Consider the following 14,064-nt stretch of genomic DNA (forward strand, 5'->3'; position numbering starts at 1 on the left):
ACACTCGCTAGGAGACTCCTTTTACTACTTTTCGGTCCTCCGACATTCGGCATGATCCTCGCTATCGTGTTGACCGCCTTCGACGCTTTTTCGCAGGCGTAGTCCACGTGAACGTTGAAGTTTAGACGGTCATCTACCATCACCCCCAGATGCTTCAAAGTACGTTTTGATGAAATGTCTTGTTTACCGATGTTGATTTCAACCCTCTGAACAGCTTTGAGGTTGCTAACCAGCACTAGCTCCGTCTTATGATGAGCCAGCTGCAGTTTTGCTCCAGTCATCCACGCTTCAACCGTGTCAATCGCTTCCGTCGTCAGCATTTTGACCTCTTCCAACGTCTCGTCAGTCACCGTTAGAACGACATCATCTGCGAATCCAACGATTTCCACTCCGTTAGGTAGTTCCAGCATTAATACTCCATCGTACATCGCGTTCCAAAGCGTTGGACCAAGGATTGAGCCTTGGGGCACTCCTGCCGTGATCCTGATCGACTTTTGACCCAACTCCGTTTCATATACCAGGACTCTGTTTTGGAAATAGCTTTCTAGCATACTGCACAAGTAGCCAGGAACTCGCATTCTATGCAGTGCTAAGGCTATAGCCTCCCAGCTGGCGCTGTTGAAAGCATTTTTGACGTCAATCGTCACTACGGCGCAGAACCGATTACCTCTCCTCTTTTGTTTGGATGCCTTCTCTGCATTCTGCACAACTGTCCGGATTGCATCCACCGTCGAAACCCCTTTCCGGAATCCGAATTGTCTCTTCGATAAGCAACTCTCGCTCTCTGTGCATTGTGTCAGCCTGTTAAGGATGGTCCTTTCCAGGAGCTTACCAAGTGTGTCCAGCAAACATATAGGTCTATACGATGCTGGGTCCCCTGGTGGCTTCCCTGGTTTTGGCACCAACACCAGCTTCTGAACCTTCCAACTGTCTGAGAAACAGCCTTCATTCCAGAGTTTCTGCAGCGTCGTCCTGAACAAATCCGGGAACGCCAATATCGCGGTTTTTAGTGCTACGTTGGGGATCCCATCCGGACTGGGAGCTTTCTTCACCTTCAGACCCTTCGCCACTGCTAGTAGCAACAACAATGGGCTACAGAACGTAACATCGATGATGGACTCCCGACCGTTTTTACGGAATGTACTGACAGCCCCTTCGTTGCACAGCCTCACATCTAGCTTCGCCAGAGCTTCGAGTAAGCTGTACCCCCTGGCGTTGGTCAATCTGCTGCCCCACTCTACAGCCCAGGTGTTGAAATCTCCTCCTATGACTACCGGCGTTCTTCCCACCAGCGTATCTGTGAGCAAATCCAACATACTATTGTACTCTTCGTCTGTCCATCTCGAAGGCGCATAACAGCTGCATACGAAGACTCCGTTGACTTTGGCAATAACAAAGCCGTCGAGTGAGCTATCGACTACTTCTTGAATGGGGAACCTGCCCATCACCTGTATTGCCTCCATACCTGCTCTATCAGCCACCCAATTACCGTTTTCGAGGGGAACCCGATATGGCTCCGCAATTATTGCTACATCGCACTTGGTTTCTGTCGTGAACTGCCACAACAATTGCTGTGCAGTGTCGCAATGATTGAAATTCACTTGCGTGATCTCCTAGGTACCAATCTCAACGGGCACACCGACCAACCAACTTTGATCGTGCCTAACGCCACCAGTTTGTTGGCAGCATCCACTGGCAACCGGATTGCCGCCGTCTGTGTGCCTCCATACGACTTCCTTATCCGCATAGACATCTGTCCTTCTAGGTTACACTGCTCGGCCAGTGCCCTCGTCAGGTCTTCTTCCGTCGTGATCTCATCCAGATCTCTGCACTCGACCACTGCCTCTTGCGAAAGAGCTCTTACGTTGGCCTCGTCGCCCAAGGATTTGGCGATGAGCTCCTTGTACGCCGTGCTCTTGATAGAGGGGTCTTTCTTCAGAACGAAGATCATGTCGCCCTTCTGCGTGCGCCGCGTTTTGACAACGTTTTCGCCCAGTTCCTTTAGCTCCGGATCTTCCTTCACTCTTTTGAGGAGCGCAGCGTACGTTGTTTTGTCGTTCGCTTCCACGACCAGAGCATCACCCTTGTACCTCAGCCTAGGAGGTTGACGTGTTTCTTTCTTCTTCTGTTCCGGCTTCTTTCCTTCCTTCACTTTCCGGTTTTTCTTTTTCTTCTGCTGACTTCCGACGATACACCATTCACCTTCACTTGCAGCATCTCTCTGGTTGTTGACGCCTTTCTTCTCGTTTTTGTGCTTCTTTGCGTCCTCTTGTACTCCAGGTGGTTCCCTGATCCTTTTCTCCGAGCGGGTATTTTGGTGACTTCTCGGCGTCTCCTGAACATCCGTCGTAGGTCGTTCCGCTGCTTCCGTAAGAGCTTTCTCAGCCGTTTCCGCTCGCATTATGAGCGCATTCTGCTCACGCTCAGATGCTGATACGGCGGACCTAATGCTCGTCACCATGTGCTAAATTTTCAAGTGCACATTATTTTTCTCCTTCACGAACTCGTAGAGCTCATTAATTAGGTGTGAACACGCGGTTTAGCAACGTCCTCTCCTACTGCGTTGCTTGTGGCTTACTATGTACTTGGCTAGTACTCGCTACGGTGTCCAGTGGTGTAACTGGTGATCTCGCTATCCTACCACTTCTTGCGAACGCGTTCGCGTCTTCTCCAACTGTCTTGGTGTCATCAATACTCTCCATTTTAGTGGGTCCCCCCTCCGAGCCGCTATCTTCATCCGTCGTACATAGTCGCCTTCGCGATCCCATGGTTATCTCGTACCTATGAGCGTTGTAGGCAGTGAGGCCATGCGTGGGTTGACACGGACCCTTATGGGTACAGTGCCAGATCGGCGTAGATCGGGGATGCTACATCCGAACCTATGTACTCATCACGCTTGATGAACAGACGTCGAACGTACTTGAAGGCATGCCACGGTTTAAACGGGACGGGGGCAACCGCACTATTAGCCCACCCGCCGTTTCAGGGAAGTGTCACCCATCCTTACTAAGGGAGTAGAATAGTGCGGCTGTCAGCTCTGTAGCGTAGATATGTCGTGTTCCTTGTTCCAGTTCCTCAGTCCATGCCGCCAGTATGCCGTCATTAAGATCTTACTGGCGTCGATCCTAATGTGCCGGTTGGTACTCCAATGGTTGGGCTAAGGCACTTTGAAAGCGGTACCAGACCCCCCTATCTCCATATAAATGACCACGTGGTTTATGGACAACCCCTTTTAGCAGTTTATAGGGCTTAATGAGGACTTTTAAAACTAACGGTGTATTGTGATTTTTTTTTATAACAGGAAGACCAAATCAGGAATACAATGAAGGCGTAGGTTGTTTTTCATATTAATGCCAATTTTTACTTCCTTCGGAACTTACTAATATAAAAGTTCTGTGCATTTCAACTTTCTTTATATTCAATATATTTTACCCTAAAAAAAAATGATTTCAAAGTTCTTAAAAACTAATGCTCAACAAAAAATTTTTTTTTGTGGATTCTTAATGAAGAACAAGTAATTTTTGAAAATAAAAATAAATGGCATTAGAATTATTTGGTTATTGTTCTGGGCCCTTCTTCAGGATATACTGAAATAAGGATTCAATCATGAATCCAACAGGGAATTCCTCTAAGGGTTCCCTAAATACTATTAATGAGTTTTACAGGATGTTTTCAATAGATCCCTTCATTAATTACTTCAGAAGTTCTTAATTCACAGCTTTAACAGTATAATAATGATTCCTGGAATTCCTACTGGCTCCCACAAAATTCTCCAAGAATTCTTCCAAAAATTTGCAATATTTTATTTAATCATTTATTCAAGGACGACTCTAAAATAAATCTTCAGGAATCACACTATGCGTTCCTCTAGGGATTCATCATGAAATTACTTTAAAGACACTTTCAAGGGTTTATCTTGGTATACATTCAGATATAGATAGTTTTCCAAGATTTTTTTGTTAATTTTCAAAGGAAAGTTTACGCACAGTGCTTTATTTCATAGATTTCACGATCAAAGTAGAATAACTCCAAAACTATTGGTTTTAGATGTTTGGTGTCTTCGGAGAAGTTTCTTGATTTTGAAAGGCGCTTTTTTGGTATTATGAAAAAAATGATCAATCCACCTAAAAGTGAGAGAAATAATTTTTTTTCAAAAAAATTAGTTAGAGGGCTTTGGCAAAGTTTTAGAGTAGGTTATTACAAATAATTTTGCCGAAGACACAAAATTTCTATATGTTCGCGGTAATAAGATATGGAGCGTTTTGTATTAAAAAAAATGTTTTTTTGCACATAACTTTTTAATAGAATTTTTCGCATCTTCTACAGAGTTGTTTAGAACGATAAAATACACATTTTTGCTGAATACGAAAAACAATCAATCATCAATGACGCATACAAATTTCAGTGACAGCTAACTGCGCCTTAATGCTTGAAATTTTAAATTAACGATGTATCATCTGTGAAAAACATTGCAAAAAAAACTTTTTTTGGAAAGTTTTAACTTGTTAGTACCTGTACACAAAAGTAAAAAATTGGAACTTCAAGTTGCCATGAAAACAGTTGCGTAATTTTGCGCATAATGGAGATTTTTAAGCTGAAAGAGGACTAGAATTGAACAAAAATTTATTTATAACTGTTTAACGATAAGAGATAGAAGGTTTTTGCGTTTAGCAAAAATGTGTAGTTTATCGTTTCAAACAACATTGTAGAAGATGCGAAAAATAGGAAAAAATCTGTATGTACGAAAAACAATCTTTAAAGGGTGTTGAATGCGTTGCAAAAGGAGCGTCCAACATATCTCTGGTCCTCACAAGCCCCTACATCACGCTTCCACGGGTCTAACGATGACAAAGATCGCCAGCTAAGGGTTGCGTACTTAGCTGGTAGTGCAACCAGGGCACTGTTGTCCTTCTGACATCAGCTAAAGCAGTGGTTTTCAACATTTTCGGTGCTGTGACCCCCTTTGAAGTTTTACAAACGTCTCGCGGACCCCTAAAGATGAATGTTCTTCAAATCAACCAAATGGTTGGTGCCCAGGGAAATCAAGGAAATTCCCATTACGAAAGGATCCTGGACCGACCGGGAATCGAACCCAAACACCTTCAGTATGGCTTTACTATGGTTGGGTGACAAAACGTCGAAAGACAAAATGTCGAATGCCAAAACGACGAATGCCAAAACGTCGAAAGGACAAAATGTCGAAGGGACAAAACGTCGAAAAGACAGAACGTCGAAAGACAAAACGTCGAATGCCAAAACGTCGAAAGGAAAAAATAACGTGAACGAAATTAGTGTATTGTCTGACAAAATGTCGACTTATTCGATTAATGCAAAAAAACGATGAAACCCGAAAAAATTTAATGTTAAGTCCAAATACTAAACAATGCTTTGAGCAATTAAATCAGTGAAAAATACAGTAGTGGGCTGTATAAAGTACAAATTGGCCATTTTTCATTCCAAATAGATCTCGGCTTCTAGTGGACCGATTGACGAGAAATTTTCACCGCAGCTCAGAAATAACATGAATTTCACTTAATTGGAAAATCAAAATATTTGAAACACAAAATCAAATTTTGCGAAAACCAGCATGAAATATTTTGAAAACAATCAGTTTTTCTCAAAAATATTATTCTACAAACTTTCATCAATTTTTTTTTTGTTTTTGCAGAAGGGCAAATAGTTCTAAGAATTTATATTTGAGAATTATTTTAAATTCCAGACTGTTACCATCTCTGTCAAAATTGCAGATTGGCGATAACTCAAAAGTTTGATTATAAAAAGCTCTGAATTTTGGAGCTGCGGTGAAAATGTTATACCAATCTATGCACTAGATTCATGTCATGGGAAATGTTTTGAATTAAAACTTTCAATTGATGCTTGTTTTGTTCTTATCAATTAGTCATATACATTCTTCACACAAAAAAGCCAATGCTGTCAAAAGTATAGAATTTTGTTTTATAGAACATGTTTAAAAACTTACTGGATATCCTGGTGAAGGATTTCTGTTTCTGAAGAGCGAATTAAAATTATTCCTATTCGAGAGAAGAACGAGTAAATTTTTAAAGAATAAAAAATGCACTAATTGTCAAAAATTCAGTTGTTAATGTGATGAAATTTACGGCACCAATTTGTTAAAAGAACGAGTGTATTTTTAAAAGAATAAGTAGGGTAAGTGTTCCCTTAGTTGTGGGTGTTCCTATAGTTGCGGTAGTGCTGTTTTCACTGATTTTATTACATTAGTCACAGAACCGACACTGCCAATCGACGTCGTGGCTTGTTGATACACGGAATAGTTGAAAAGAGCGTTCAAATTACTTTAAAACTGATGAAATATCACTAAAATGACTAAAACTGTTCTTGCTTGTACCAATAGTTGCGGTAAAGTGTTCCTATAGTGGAGGATCCCATAAGAAAACCACGGATACCGCAACTATAGGAACATAAATTAAAAATATACCGCAACTAAAGGAACTGTGTACCAATAGTGGAGGTATTATTTTTCACTGACATGCCGTGGATTACTGCGATGAAATCATTTTTCTCATTGAGTCAATGGCCGTTACTTCCTGTTACAACATTAGCATGTACATTGATTGCGCTTCTTGAATTTAGGCGGTTAAATGAACTTCAATGATGCTTAGTACCTCCACTATTGGTACATCTACCCTAATACACTATTTATTAACAGATAGCTTCATTTTTAAACAATTGCTGCAACGAATTTGAAGAGTTCATTAAACTGATAAATAATCACAAAAATAATAGAAAAAAACGAGCTTTTTGAGATGAAACTAGCTTGTTTTAAATAAAAAACAAATTATGTTAAAGTTAAATGCTTACGCTCTAAAAACAGAAAATTGTTGGAGTTCCCGCATTCTGATTCATCCGATAGAAAAGAAAATTTTGTTCGCTCACGAAGAACAGGGAAAAAAATGAACAGTGAACTGCTTTTGGGGTGAATTTTCTCTGCCGTTATGTGAGTCCAGAGGTGCGGCGAAAGAAGGATAAATGTCTTGGTATTCATTTTGGCTTCATTTTCAATCTTCCTCTCAAGGTGCTGCACTGCTTCTTCTCTGGTCCGAACTAGGTGTAAAATTGACATTTTTGTGAAAATTCGTTCTATGCTTACTTTGATGAAGATTGCTAATGGATCAATGCACGAGTTCACTAATTTGACGTTTGAGCGGTGCTGAATTCACTGATTTCCATGGTCACATAAATAACACGGCACCGCGCAAACGTTAAAAAGTGAAGTCGTGCATAGGTCCATTGTGCAGTACCCAACGCCGTTCGTATCGCAACCATATATTCCTTGGCAACGTTATTGTTATCTTTACCTTCGCTTGAAAAATGACTGCTTTCGACGTTTTGTCCATTCGACGTTTTGTCTCTTTCGACGTTTTGGAATTCGACGTTTTGGCATTCGACGTTTTGGATTTCGACGTTTTGTCTTTCGACATTTTGTCCCTAAACCCTTTACTATGTAGTGGTGGACTCTAACTATTCGGCAAAGCAAGGTCCCTCTTTGCTAGTTACCATGTATCTGTTTTCGTTCACTTTTTCCATCAAACCAGAGTGTCATCGCCTGGGTCCTAACAATCTCTACTATTTCATACAGTCACTTTAGATACTTTCGTCTCTTGTTATGTTTCTATTTCTATGGCCGACAGCTAAAAAAACTCCCATCTCACAACGCACCACACTGAGCAAAAAAAAAAGCAGAAATCACGAAACAGAGCCATCCCGATTAGTCACATCATCATCAACCCCCAGGCTTTTCCGAAACTGCAATTTGCCACTACGATACATCTCTGGCTCTTGTGATACTTCCAGGTGCTGGAGATAGGTCTTTTGCTTGTCTCGGATGATAAAAAAGTTTCTCCCATTGGCAACGATGTAGCACCTCATCCGTTCGTTTTGTTGGTGTTTGATGGTGTCAGTTAGTTTTCCTTTTTTCGTGCAATGATACTCTTCTTCGCAAGCTGGCTCCTTCCGGTGACAAGACGAGTGCAAATTTTCTTTTGCTTGATTTCACACTTTATTCAGAAAAGGATGTTATGGTTAAATCAAAGACAGGGTAGGACGTTCACTAGCCGGTACCATTTGTGTGCCAAACAATGTATTGTGTACTTAATTACTCCTATCAGTTATTACGGAAAAAAGAAAAAGGCCCATCACTGAATGCAATTGCTTGTAGCATTATCTTGGTATTATTTTGTCAGAATTTGTCTCAAATTCTTGTCAGGATTTGTTTCAACTCTGGTATGATACCATAAAGGACTTATCGGAATTAGTCAACTTGACTCTATGGTTGTTGATTATGTTCTCTGCTTTATTTTGAAGTCAATCTTACAGCTAACCTCGAGCTTAATCTAGTACTCCACTATATTACGAGAAGGCTGAAACAACCAATATCAATTAACCAATCATAGAATACAAATTTAAAAGAAGGCGTTTACCAAACGGATGGGTAAACGTTTACATGTGTGTTCGCTGGGCCGTTGCACTGTCGGGTCAAATCAGTGCAAAGGCAAAGTAGAAATTGTCTTTATGGGAATTGAAATATGAAGCTTCTCAGCATGAATGCGCTTCGTCATGAGAACAAAATAAGTTGCTCAAGTTGTGTGGTATGTGGATAATCGATGGGTTGTGAAAAATGAAACCTAGTCGATTAGTTGAAAAATGACATGTACCAAATGCTTTGAAGATGCAAGTACAGCTAACTTGCGTGTGGGAATGTTTTCCTAGAAGTTGAGCAATGTAAGCTGTCATGATCCTTAAATTATGATCTTTTTGAAATGCGTTAAAATAAACATGCTACACCATCCCCCTTTGGGTGAATGACGTAACGTAGTGAAGACATTCAATTCTTGTCAACATATGTGATATAAATGAAAAAAAAAATGTTGTTTCAATCTCCTTTACAATGTTAGATTATATTATTTTGATAGAATATTGGTAAATGTATTCAAAAACAAGAAGAAAAAATGCTTAATTAAATATCCGAATTTCTCACTTCTCAGCTTGCGCTAAGAATTTTGACCTATCTCATTTTTTTACTGTTTTTTGATTTTCATTATTTTTTTTTTTATGAGATTAGGCTCGGTTTTAAAACTAACACTTCCTAGGATTTAATTAACCTATTTTTATGAACTAAAGATAATTGATTTGTTTGTAAATTGATGATCTCACAATTTGGTTCTGTTATTGATTTTACTTTATATGGACCTGAATAAAATGAATCTAATTTACGTCTGTTTTCTTTTTGCAAATAAACTATATCTCCTATCTTGATTTGTAATGGGTTTATCGAACGATCATTTATTTCCTTTCGTATTTGTTTTTGTTCAAGTAATTTTTGTTTAACTATTTCATGTGACTTTTGAAGTTTGTATCTTAATTCTTTACTATAGAGATCAAAATTATAAACAGGATCAATTCTATCTGTGTATGTTTCGTGTGGTACTCTTGCTTTAACTCCAAAAACCAATTCATATGGTGTTAAACCATGATCAGTGTGTGGGCTAGTATTATATGTAAATGCATAAAATTGTAACCAATCATCCCAATCTGACTGATGTTCGTTGACAAAATTTCGCAGGTATTCATTTAAACACCTGTGATTTCTTTCCAACGAACCAATCGTTTGAGGATGATAGGCTGTAGAAAAAGTTTGCTTAACCTGTAATAGTTTACAAATTTGATCAAGGACTTCATTTTTGTATTCAGTTCCTTGATCCGATTTTAACTCTAAGAATTTTCCATATATTAAAATAAAATTTTCAACTAAAGATTTAGCAATTACGTTTGCTTCTTTTGTTGGAATAGGGACTAAAACTACATATTTAGTTAATTCACACTGTATCGTTACAGCATATCTATTATTATTGTTTGATTTGGGAAGTGGTCCTATAGTATCAATAGATACCACTTCAAACGGTTTAGACGGTGTATTTGTAATTGTTAATTTTTCCTTTGTATGTTTGGTAATCTTGTTCAGTTTACACAATTCACAGGCCTTTATAAATTGTGCTATTGAACTTTTCATATTTGTCCAATTATAAATTTCTCTCAACTTGAGGTATAGTCTGTGCTGACCTATATGTCCTCCAGTCGGTGTTTGATGGTAATTTTCAAGTATTCTTTTAATCTCATCAAGATCACTAATGAACTTGGGTGGATTATATATTATTATCTGCAAATTTTTTATAGATTTCAAAACTAGTTCTTTAAATGTTTCTTTGGGTACCCATTCAAAAATACAGTCATGACTCGATAGCGCGATTTTTGTAATTCTCTTCATTTGCATTTCTTTTTCTAACACTGAAAGTGCAAACACTAATGTTTGTCTTATACTTCGCAGTTGTGTTGTAATTCGTATTATTATTTTATTCTTTTGTGATGCTTCATGTAATGTAAAAATTAAATTCTCATTTTCCATTGCACTTCGAAGTTTTGGTAGTTTTCTAGTTTCAGTCGGATTCTCTGTCGTATAAATAACAAGTTGATCAGGCTTATTATTAACGGCATTGTTTTGACTTTTGTTTTCATCAGGTAGTTCCTGACTACGTTTAGACTCTTTCAGTTTTCTTTTTGTCATGGCTCGTGTATTAACAGTAAATATACTTTTAGATTTTAATTCATCTGACGTCGTTACTATACGTGATAACGCGTCGGCAGTAACATTTGTTTTACCTTGAATATATTCAATAGTAAAATCGAAATCTTCCAAATCTAATCTCATCCGGGTCAGTTTGGATGTTGGGTTTTTCATATTAAATAAAAATACCAATGGACGATGATCTGTACGAATTACAAATTTACGTCCATACAAATAAGCTTTGAAGTAATCGATAGCCCAATGTATTGCTGTCAATTCCTTCAAAATTACTGATTTATTCTTTTCTCCAGGCGTAAAACTTTTACTGGCAAACGCTATGGGTAAATCGTTGCCATCAATATTCTGTGATAATACCGCACCACATCCTACATCTGATGCGTCGGTAGTCAATATAAATGTTTGCTTAAAATCTGGATATTGTAATAGTTTTGGTGACATCAAAAATGATTTTAGAGCATTAAAAGCATCTTCACATTTTGATGACCATTCAAATTTTATGTTTTTTCTCAACAATTGATTCAACGGGTATGCAATTGTTGCAAAATTTGGGACGAATTTCCGGTAGTAGTTACAAAAAGCTACAAACCTTCTGACTTCGTCACTGTTCTTGGGAACTGGATAGTTCTTTACGGTATCATATTTACTACTGTCAGGCAAAATACCTCTATCGGTTATTCTGTGCCCTAAGTACGTTACTTCTGTATTAAAAAATTTGCATTTTGACAAATTTAATTTTAAATTATATTTTCGAATTCTTTCAAAAACAACTGATAAGTTGTGTAAATGGTGTTGCATTGAACAACCTACAACAATTATATCATCGATGTAAACAAATGCTAGTTCTGGCGTCAACCCAGACATTGCAATTGTCATCATCCTTTGAAAGCTGTTTGGGCTAATGTTTAGTCCAAACGGCAATCTTGTAAACTGGTAATGACCTGATTGGGTCGAAAAAGCTGTATATTTTTTCGAATTTTCATCCAATGGGATTTGGTGAAATCCCGACATTAAATCTAAAGTTGAAAAATACTTCGCTCTACCAAGCTGATCTAATATGGAATCAATTCTTGGTAAAGGAAATTTGTCACTTAAAATCTTTTTGTTGAGTTGTCTAAAATCTATGACAAGACGCCATTTTTTCTTATCATCTGTTGATTTCTTCGGAACCAAGAGTATTGGACTATTATATGAGGATACTGAGGGTTCAATAATATTATCCTTCAACATTTTATTAACTTGGGATTGTATTTCATTACTTTGAGAATGAATAGTTTTATAATTTGGTATATAAGTTGGAACTGGATCATTCAAATTAATGGTCTGTTCGTAAAAATTGTTTGTAGTTACTGGTTCATCGGGTAGTGAAAAAATATCTGTATATTTTGTAATTAATTGTTTTAAATCATTTTTTGCATAATCTGGAACATTTGTTAAGTCAACTTCCTTCAAAATTTCATTATTTCTTTTCTGTGTGTCATCGGGTTTATTATTTTTTCTAGTATTTAATATTTGATAACGGGTTAATGGTTCTAACATAAATTCTAGGTCAACATTTGAAACATTGATGGGTCGTGATGTAGTATTCATAAATTTTACATACTGACAGGTTGGTGAAATTATTGCATTACCACAGAAAAGACCAGGCTTAATTTCCTTAGAAAATAAAACCATGTCTTCCGTGATTTTTAAATCTTTGATCTTCCGAATCACTTCACATCTCTGCGGAATTATGTAATTCTCATTTACTGTATCTTGGATTGGAACAGATACAGCTATATTATCAATATTAAAATTCAAAAGCCAAGATTCGTAATCAATATTGCATCTAAAAAGAGACAAAAAATCTCTTCCTAAAATACCATCTGTTAAAATCGGAAAATTCGCATCAACTAAATGAAATGAATGATTAACTCTTATCCCATTTCCAAAATTCAACACTGTCTCTGTTATTGCCATTGTTTCAATTTCTCCTTCTGTAATGCCTGTAATTCTTGTTTTAACTTTGTAGTTTATATTGTGATTTGTTAAAATTTTGTCAGTTTTAAATATAGAAATGTCCGCACCGGAATCTACAAGTAAAGTACAAACTGAATTTGCCATTTCTACTCCAATCTCGATAAAATTAGAAGCAGAAAGGTTTATGGTTAACACTGACCTAAAAAATTTCTTTGACTTTGTTGTTGTTGTTGTTGTTGGGGAGCAGCTCTGTTTGGAGCATCGCGGTTCTGGTTTTGTGGTGGACCGTACGGTTGATCCACATTTGCCACATATACTCGATTAGGGTTGTCATATCGTGGACGATTATCATTAAATCTTCCACGATTATTGTATCCGTTATGGTAACCACCACGTTGGTATCTTCCACGCGAAGAGTTATGATAATAATTGTTTTGGGGTCTTTGAGAAAAACCTCCTCTATAGCAATTTCCAAAATTTCGGTTTCTGTTGAAACCATTACCTCGGAAATTCATTTTCCTTTCATTTGGGTTAGATTGTTTATTCCGCAAATTGAAAACTTGCGATGATGTATTATCAGTAGCACTCTCTTGTGCTTTTTGCAAGGCTTCTCTAATCGAAGAGAAATTGCCAGCTTTTAGGATTAGTTTAGTTTCGCTAGCGTTAATGCCATTAATGAGAGCATTTACGCCTGCTTTTGTGGTCATTGCCTTTGCTACATTTTCCGGGACCTTTTGAGAAATGTAACTATTTTCGAGTTTGCTACAGAGATTTTCAATCTCTTCACAGAAATTTAATATTTGCCCTCTCTGTTTTGTTGCATTTAATTTTGCAACAATCAGATCTGGTGTTAAAGTATCTTGACACTTTATTTTAATGTGCTCAATTAATGCATCAATTGTTACTATCGTATCTGGAAAGCCACAGCGAGCTTTTCCTGTTAAACGTGTTTTAAGGAATTTTACGGCCATTGCCGTATGGTTAGGTTGAATCAATTCTTTTAAAAAATTTACAGAATCGATAAACGATTCCAAACCAGCCGCACTACCATCATAGGGCTGCACTAGCGCTGTTGCTTGTTTAACGTCAAACTGACGTTCCACTTCTGGTTGCACCATACTGATCGAAGTTTCGTCCAACTGGTTTTTGGTGTTTAAATTATCTAACTTGGCTTTTAAAACTTGATTTATTTCTAAATACCACTTTTTTGCATTACTTATTAAAATTTCATCCACAGAGTTTTCACTAAAATAAATTTGCAAATTTTCATAAATTTCCTTACAAGAATCTGATTTCTCTCTCAGGGTGTTCTCTGTGAGAGGAGTGTTAATTGATTTTTTTATATAATTATATAAATGTTTTAATTTTTCATATTCACTCATTTGAAATTCAAGATTATTAAATCTTTGGAAATTATTAACTATAAATGAAATTACTAAAATAACAATAAATTTGTGATGCTTGCTATGTGTTACATAATAATTTTT

General features: G+C 37.4%; 1 protein-coding gene across 4 annotated transcripts in view; it reads right to left on the reverse strand.

Annotated features, from left to right (window-relative positions):
• Nucleotides 1-14,064, reverse strand: part of LOC5564192 — an 857,608-nt gene that overhangs the window by 664,050 nt on the left and 179,494 nt on the right. The window lies entirely within an intron of this gene.

The sequence above is a fragment of the Aedes aegypti genome, chromosome 2 (assembly GCF_002204515.2).
Source record: "Aedes aegypti strain LVP_AGWG chromosome 2, AaegL5.0 Primary Assembly, whole genome shotgun sequence".
Classification (NCBI taxonomy): Eukaryota; Metazoa; Arthropoda; class Insecta; order Diptera; family Culicidae; genus Aedes; species Aedes aegypti.